General features: G+C 34.6%; 1 long non-coding RNA gene across 1 annotated transcript; it reads left to right on the top strand.

The window, feature by feature from the left end:
* Positions 1–1,149: 1,149 nt before the first annotated feature.
* LOC121863760 lies at positions 1,150–8,452 on the top strand. Its single transcript, XR_006088454.1, has 5 exons — positions 1,150–1,384; positions 5,050–5,177; positions 5,525–5,695; positions 6,124–6,221; positions 8,373–8,452. It is a non-coding gene; the product is annotated as an uncharacterized LOC121863760 (long non-coding RNA).
* The last annotated feature ends 260 nt before the right edge of the window (positions 8,453–8,712 follow it).

The following is an 8,712-nucleotide window of genomic DNA, read 5'->3' as shown; positions in this document are numbered from 1 at the left end:
GCAGCGTGTTTAAATGGCTGTAAAATGTTGTTGATGATAATGAAATGGAAGCTTCAGTATGTTATAGCAGTCTTGTAAATGATGTTTGTTGTGACAGATTCAAAACATGAGTAGTCTGTCCTGTCCAGGACAATGGCTTGTTCTTCTACACTTTGTAAGTCCTTTTCGGGATCTCCATCAGCTGCCTCATCCATTCTCTTTCATCTCGTCCACGGTCTGAAATCTCCTCCTTCAATGGCGATTTTAGCTTTGAGAAAAGCCAGAAGTTGCAGGGAGCCAAATCTGGGCTGTAGGGGGGCTGAGAGACCTGGGTGATGCAATGTTTTGCCAAAAGACCCTGCACGAGACGTGAAGAATGGGCAGGCGCATTGTCATGCTGAAGCTGCCAGTCACCACTTGCCTACAGCTGTGGTCGTTTCTTCTTACTGCATCCTTCAGCCGGCGAAAAACTTTGTTGTAGTACTCCTTCGTTATTGTTTGGCCTGGACGAGATTAAGGAAAATGCGACGAGACAGCTGATGGAGATTCCGAAAGAGGACTTTGCAGACTGTTTTGAAAAAGGGAAGGGACGCTGGGAGAAGTGTGTGAGGTCTCAAGGGGAGTACCTTCAAGGGGACTAAGCTGCCATTGTCCTAGGTAAGCAATATTTCTTTTAATAGTAAATGGCTGGATACTTTCTGGACAGACCTCGTATTCTGTATCACCAAAACTCAGGTGTAGGAAGAGCCAATCATGCAACCAAAGCAGCTGGGTTGTTTACACTGAAAGTTGTTGTTGTGGCCACTGGAGCATCAGAGGGGAGAATTCACACATTTGAACACTCACAGTTGAATAAGGCAGTGAGGACCAAAATATTTCTAATGCTGTGGACTACATTCGCATTTGACAAAAGTCGAATAAGGCAACCAAAGGGTGGATGTAGGTTTACAGTTCTGAAAAGAATAGATATGAAATATTAGACATGTACAGCTGCAGTCAAAAGTAATCATCCACTCCACCTGTGTACCTCTTCAGGAAAAGTGTCTGAATAAAAAATTTGTACAGCCGTGTGTGCTTGTTTACTCTATGGGGGTAGGCACAACTAATTTTTAATATATACAAATAATGCCAATCATGAAGTTAATGCTATAATTTTTTTTATTACAGGAACGTTGATAGATTCCCCACTTCTGTTTCTGGTCTATTATTTAAGCCATCTTACTTTATTGAACCACGGAATAAATGTGAAATTAAGTTACGCGTCTGCAGTCAGTTTAAGGGTTTGTTGGAAGCCATCTTGGAGGTTCAAATGTCAGACCTCACCAAGGGTTCAGGAACGTCTGTAGCTGCTTCACAAGTCTCCGTTCAAACACTTATCGTTTGTGCCAAGATTAATGAACCAGATGTAAGTTTACTTAGTATTTATTACTGTCTTAGTGAATTGGAAAGTTAATTTAATAATTGTTTACTAATACTGTAGAATACTTTTAAAAAGCAATTGACTAAAGTATAGTATCACCTGTCTCTGGATAGTTCATCCTCCTTGCTTTGGTGTTATCCTTCTTTTAACAATAATTTTGCTTCACATTAGGTTTTGCAGGAACGCAACCACATTGTTAAACGAAGGATACCTGTATATACAATTACTATGCAGGTATGGGACCATTTATCCTGTATGATTGGGATCTGAGGTTGTCAGATGGGTTTTTCTGGAATCTAGAGCACCATGCCTAAGATGTACATTGTACAGTAAGCATTCTCTAACTGGCTATGAAGACTGTCCCAGGTCACTAGATTCACCCATAAAAGTAGCTTTATCTATACACAAAACTTAAAATTGTAGGCATACAAACATCAATAACAAAAGCATATAAATAGCATCAATGAAGGCACAAAGAAAGCAAAAATGATACGTGTTAGTGATTTAACTGTGTCGCAGTCGCCCCTGGTGCCCGCCTAGCAACAATGCTGCGCCACAGACCCTCTGACACCTACACACACTTCACAGTGGAACCCTGTAGATACGTAAAACATTATTCCTTTCGCAATATTTATTTTTGCAGTTTCTGTATGTAGGATTGTGTGTGTATGTAACTGAGTAAATTTTTTTAGAAAATTACTGTATATCTACCTGAAATTAAGAGTTGAAAAGTACTTTACCTGTATTTAAGATTCAGTTTGTAGCGATGTAACTTAGTAAAAAAGACCATACTGTACAGGTTTCCCTCGCTATAGAAATCTTCGAGATACAAAAATTCGCTAATGTGAATTTCCGAAATTACCACCTCTTTCTCATGTTACGAAAGCTTCCCCCACTTATAATGAATTTGGGTCCTGGCAAAAATTCAAATCACGTGCTTCCAGGAGTCGGCTGGGGCAGCCACATCCCTGTACCAGGCTGAGGGAGGAGTTATATTATGGTTAGTTTTCAACTTGTAATTTTGGGTATATAAACATTACTTTCTTCATGTTTTTTTTTTTTTCAGTTACCTGTACACACAAACTTACATACAGAATGTGCAAAAAACAAGAAAAAAATTTCATGAAGTCCAAAAACATAAAGGGAATAAACATACAGTACGATTCTTGTGCACCAGCGAGAGTTGGCAAGATAAGTTTGGGGAGTTATGTTACAGTTATTTTTCAACTCATAATTTTGGGTAGATAAACTTAACTTTTTCACTTTTTTTTACTCAGGACATGCACACAATGCTATATACAAAATGTTCAACAAAAAGAAAAAAGTAAATGAAAATGTAAAACATAAAGGAGCGTCCCCAGCCGGGTTGGGTTATGGCGAGTCTTGAGGGCGGCTACGAGATGCAGCCAGTGTCTAGCAATGGGCTGTATTAATAGTAGGTAGTAAATTACAGTATTTAGGTAATTATGTATCATTAAGTAATTAGTTTTTGTTGTTGTTGGTTGGGAACTGATTTCATGTTTTGGGGGTTTGATATTGGGGTTTTCTTGTTATTGGGGAACTGAACCCCATTTTTCCCAAATGTTTTTTTTTATTCACTATAAAAAAAATTCACTGAATGATTGGTTTAGGAACACTGATGTCTGGAAGGTTTGGGTCTGAGAGGATATTGCTTACCTCGGACAAGATTTGATGTGGCTAACTGGCCTTCTTGACTGTTGCTGACTTAGGAACTTCCTGAGAAGGAATTAGTGAGTTAAACAGTTACTGTTTTCGCTTGCATTTGGCGGTCCACCAGCTGTAGTATTAGTCCGCCAATACAGTAATCGGTTTTAGGGCTTAAATTCCTTACTATTTTAGTAAATATCAAGAAGTTTATACTATTCAATAATTTTAAAAGTTTAATATTAATTTTTTTAGTCATTTTAACAATTATTGAACATAATTGAAGGTAAAGAAACTAGTTTCTGGCGTGCCATCCAGCCTGTTAACACACCAGACAGGTGCGGTCTCTCTGTTTTCAGTGGAGGTAACATCTTGCTTGAGACTCTTCAATCAAACTTTTTTCTGTGTTTCAAGCAAATTATTGGTCATTTTGAAATATATTTTACATATTGACAATATATAATGCAGTGCAGTGTTGATTTAAAGAAAATAATCTTGAAATACACCAAGAGAACTAAATTTTATGGGTGAATGGTGCCATGGAGTGACTTCTCTTCCACCCCAATGCCTTCTCTTCTTCCTCTTCTCCTCCACCCCCATTCTAATTCCCATCATCATCATCTCCAGGAGCCTTCTACATACACACCTCAAAGTAAGTGTACTTTTCTACCTTTTTGTTGAATTTAGGCAATTTCGTGAGCTGGAACCACTACCTAAAAACCCTTTGAACATGGTTTCGTTAACGAGCAACCTGCTGGAACGGATTGCTCAGTAACCGAGGGACCACTGTATATGCCAGTAAATCACTGTAGGGGCTGTGATCTAGGTATGTTGATAATCATTAAGGAAAGAAGAAAACACTTCATGCTTCTTTCTTTCCTTGTGGTTATAATAGTATTTATATATATATATATATATATATATATATATATATATATATATATATATATATATATATATATATATATATATATATATATATATATATATATATATATATATATATATATATATATATATATATATATATATATATATATATATATATATATATATATATATATATATATATATATATATATATATATATATATATATATATATATATATATATATATATATATCAATTATTATGCCCACCTGACATACAACCGCTGCAGTCGATAAAATATTTGTTGTATTACGATGAGTCCCGACTTTAGTGATCAGCTGTGTACTTACTAAATTTTTGTTTGTAATTCCCTTTAAAATGGCTGGCAAGCGTAAAAAGTAAAATTTCTCGTGGTGCTGAGAAGAAAAAGAGACGTCCATTTTAGATTTTCTATGTATTATTTTTGCATTTTCAATTTTATTACCAATTCTGCTTACACCTGGTCGTCTGTCCCTAACCCCGTCATAAGTCGAGGACTGACTGTATACACTCTGTGTGTGTTGGCCAGCAAATTTTATACAATACTCGGGTGCTAATGCTGTACACCTATACATGGTCATATACAATGTACAGTAGCTAAAACAACTATCTGTGCATACTTTTAGGAAACAATATGAGACCATAGACTTATAAATTTTGGTATGTGAGGGCTGTCACTAGTCACACGTAAAATTTCGGAGCATATCGACCCCCACCTGCAAAGATAGTTGTTTTAGTTACTGTACATAAGTACTATTGAATTTTTCATCCTTTTTGCTTCCATTCACTCAAGCTCTCATAACATTTCAGTTCATTTTACAACATGGCTTATAAATATACCTTTTTTCCAGAATTTTTTTTAAGGTTAAGGTTAAAAATGAAGGTAGTTTTTTTTTTTGTAAGGCATCTGTGATTGATAAGCCATATTTGTGGTTTCTCATAATATTCTTAATTGAAAAATAAAGTACTGCACTATACTATATACATATGAATTTTGTTATAAAGATATATTGATTGGAAAGTTACAGTATATTTGTCATTACTTTTGTAATATTTTACTGTTATTCCTGACCAGGTACAGTTGACATGTGATGGAGAAGATTTATTAGACTTTGGTGTGGTGCCAGAAGGCTGTATAATCTGGAAGTGACTCTCATCAACCACTCTCCACAGACTCTCCCAGTCATTTTAAATTTGCAGCAGGTAATGTATTGTCTATATGTTAATAAGACTGTCATTCATTTCAGCTTATCGGGTATGTAATTTTTTTTTTAATGGCCTCCAGCCTCCCCCAATAGCCATACCTTTGCCACCATTTTATTACCTTAATATTAAATATCCTAATACATAAGTAGCTATCCTAGCTGTTGAGTTAGTTGAGTCGCAGATCTATGCATTCAGTCCCTGGTTTGTCTGTGAATAGATGGCAGATCACAGGCATTTCTGTCAGTGGGTATATACTCTCCCTCTTGCTTTCTCTGTCTCTCAATATAAATTCTTATTTTTATGTGGAAATAAAAGTGATATTAATGATAATTTATATATTCCAGGTAGCAGTAACGTCTCCCATCTTTTATTGGAATTCCAATAAAAATGAATTTGCAAAGCTCATCTCACCCACCCACTTGGCCCTTGAACTGCCTGCTGCCTGTAGGATTCTGGTCCAGTCCCACAAACACTGACTGTCACCCTTAAGGCTCCTCACCTTGGTAATGTTAAAGGTAAGTAAATGACTGAAATGCATGGTGCTGGGTGTTGTTATGGGATGGACATGGTGATGATGGGTCATGTCAAGGAAGGAAACACTATCATAGAACATACCTGTTACAGCAGTTAGAGAGAACAAATAACTACAAAGATCCTGTTGTTTCATTGCAGTCTACAAGAACTAATGTGGGAGCTTCATTACCCATGCAGTGCCATAACCTAGTTGCAGAAAATCACAAAGCAACAACACCAATCTTGTTCCTTTCTCTGTCACAGCTCAAAAAAAATTTCATCTTAAAACATGTGTCCCTCAGAGTGATTGTAATTTAGAGAGATTTTCTTGTATTGTAAAGTAGTTGAACAGATGCTGAATTTGTATGCATGAAAAAATTTACATATATTAAGAAACATTTCATAATTATTAATATTTATTTATCCCCAGTGAGTGAAAGTGGTGTGGTGGGAGTGAAGAGCCACCTGCAGGTAGAACTTGATACACCTGATAATTCAACAATGATTATTGCAGCTTTTCCAGTTAAGGTGAGCATTGGCTTGTACAGTAACTGTACATTTGATGATGTATTGTGGAGATAGAAGTTTTAAAGTATTTTTTTCTGTATTGCATCTATATGATGTCTTGATTAAGGAACCAACTCGATTTTATTGTCATAATATAGGACTTCTTGCACCAGTTCTTGTACCCCTTTACACGTGAAGTATAATTTTTTTAATTTAGCTCATAAAATTCATACAAATTATCCGGCCAGAATATAATTTACATTGCTGGAATTCTTACAATTTGATGATCATTTTGAATATAAACATGCAGATTTTGCATTAGACATACAAATTTTAGATATAATGTTTACTCTTGAGTAAATATATATTTTTAGCAAAAACATATGATATTTATATTCAAAAATATTCCTGGTCTTACAAGGGAATCCAGCAATGTCAATTATATTATCCTAACTTTTAGTCTGGATTTATTATTTATTACTAAAAAGGTAAACAGTCTGGTATTCCCAATCACATTTATCTAGTAGGACGCTGGTGGGGGAGGAGGAGGACCGCTGACCGACCATCTGTTACCGGGTTGGGGAGGAGGAGGATCGACCAAATCATCTGTTACCATGTGAAGAATATTGTTTTTTTATTAATCAAGATTTTTATTTTAGCCTTTATAAAATTCATGCAAATTACTTCCATAGAATATAATTTACATTGCTGGAATTCTTACAATTTGGTGATTATTTTGAATATAAACATCATATATTTTGGTATTATATAGCAAAATTTTAGATAAAATGTTTAATCTGAGTAAGTATGTTATCTTTTGTGCAAAAATATATGACGTTTATATTAAATATTCCTGGTCTTACATGGAATCCAGCAATGTCAATTATATTATCCTAACTTTAATCTGAGGTATTATTTAATACAAAATGCTAAAATCTAAATTTTTCACCAACATCTCTTTGAAGGAGGATTGGTGGGGTGGGGGAGGGTTGGGACTGACTGGTGCTGTTGGAAGAGGGGAGGAAGGTGGGTACTTTGAATGACAGATAGTGTCCTGAAGAATATTTTTTTTTTATTAACTGGAAGATATTTGTTTTAGCTCATAAAATTCATACAAATTACTCGCCGAATATAATTTACATTGCTGGAATTCTACAATTTGCGAGGATCATTTTGAATATAAACATCATATATTTTGTATTGTGACATAAATTTTTAGATAAAATGTTTAATCTGAGTAAGTATGTTATTTTTGTGAAAAAAATATATGACATTTATATTCAAAATATTCCTTGTCTTACAAGGAATCCAGCAATGTCAATTATATTATCCTAACTTTAGTTTGAGGTATTATTTATTACTATACCTGGTTTTCCCCAAAATTTTCTCAGAGGGAAGAGCCAGCAGAAAAGTGAGAGGGAGGGAGTCGTGTCCATTATTTGGAATGGACATTAACTTCTGGCGACTGTATTTCTCTCAAGTATTAATTGTGTGCATGTACCATCATGTAATCTATGATGTTATTTTTTACTACAACATAGTTATGTGTCGCCAAAAAGGGAGTTTGGGATCGGCCTGACCCATTTCAATTAATCCCATAATGCTATGTTATTCACTTTTGATGGCTCACTTTCCGCGCACCTCCGGTCATTAACTGCTATATATATATATATATATATATATATATATATATATATATATATATATATATATATATATATATATATATATATATATATATATATATATATATATATATACATATACATACACACACACACACACATACATACATACATACATACATACATACATACACATACATACATACACACACACATACATACACACACACACACACACATACATACATACATACATACATACATACATACATACATACATACATACATACATACATACATACATACATACATACACATACATACATACATACATACATACATACATACATACATACACATACATACATACATACATACATACATACATACATACATACATACATACATACATACATATATATATATATATATATATATATATATCTATATATATATATATATATATATACACACATATATACATATATATTTGTGAGGCTTGTAATGCATGTCCATAAATTGTGCTGTCTTTTCTTTCACTTCCCAGGCACACATTGGAGCAGTACGTTTAGAGGCTCTACGACCATTGAATCTTTTGGTGTAGAAACAATGTCAGATGACTCGCACGTGTTCCTGTCACTTTGAAAAACTTTTCTACCTTTGGTCTTTGGATATCTTTTTAGGTTAAGGGAATATATGGATGTATTTACTGTCCATCCTAGTGCGTTGTCATAGGCCTAATTCACAGCTTCTCTAGTTCTTGTTTTCACCCAAAGGACAAGTGGGCGTAATGGGAAAGGTATTTGATATAAGGTGTATGTTTTCTTGAAAAGGAGTTTATTTTGTTATTGGTGAGCAACTAATTCTGGCTTAAATTTATGTCTGCT

This window comes from Homarus americanus, unplaced genomic scaffold, assembly GCF_018991925.1.
Source record: "Homarus americanus isolate GMGI-L3 unplaced genomic scaffold, GMGI_Hamer_2.0 scaffold48354, whole genome shotgun sequence".
In the NCBI taxonomy this organism is placed as follows: domain Eukaryota; kingdom Metazoa; phylum Arthropoda; class Malacostraca; order Decapoda; family Nephropidae; genus Homarus; species Homarus americanus.
Note: the sequence above shows the minus strand (reverse complement) of the source record. Positions and strands in the feature narration are given on the sequence as shown.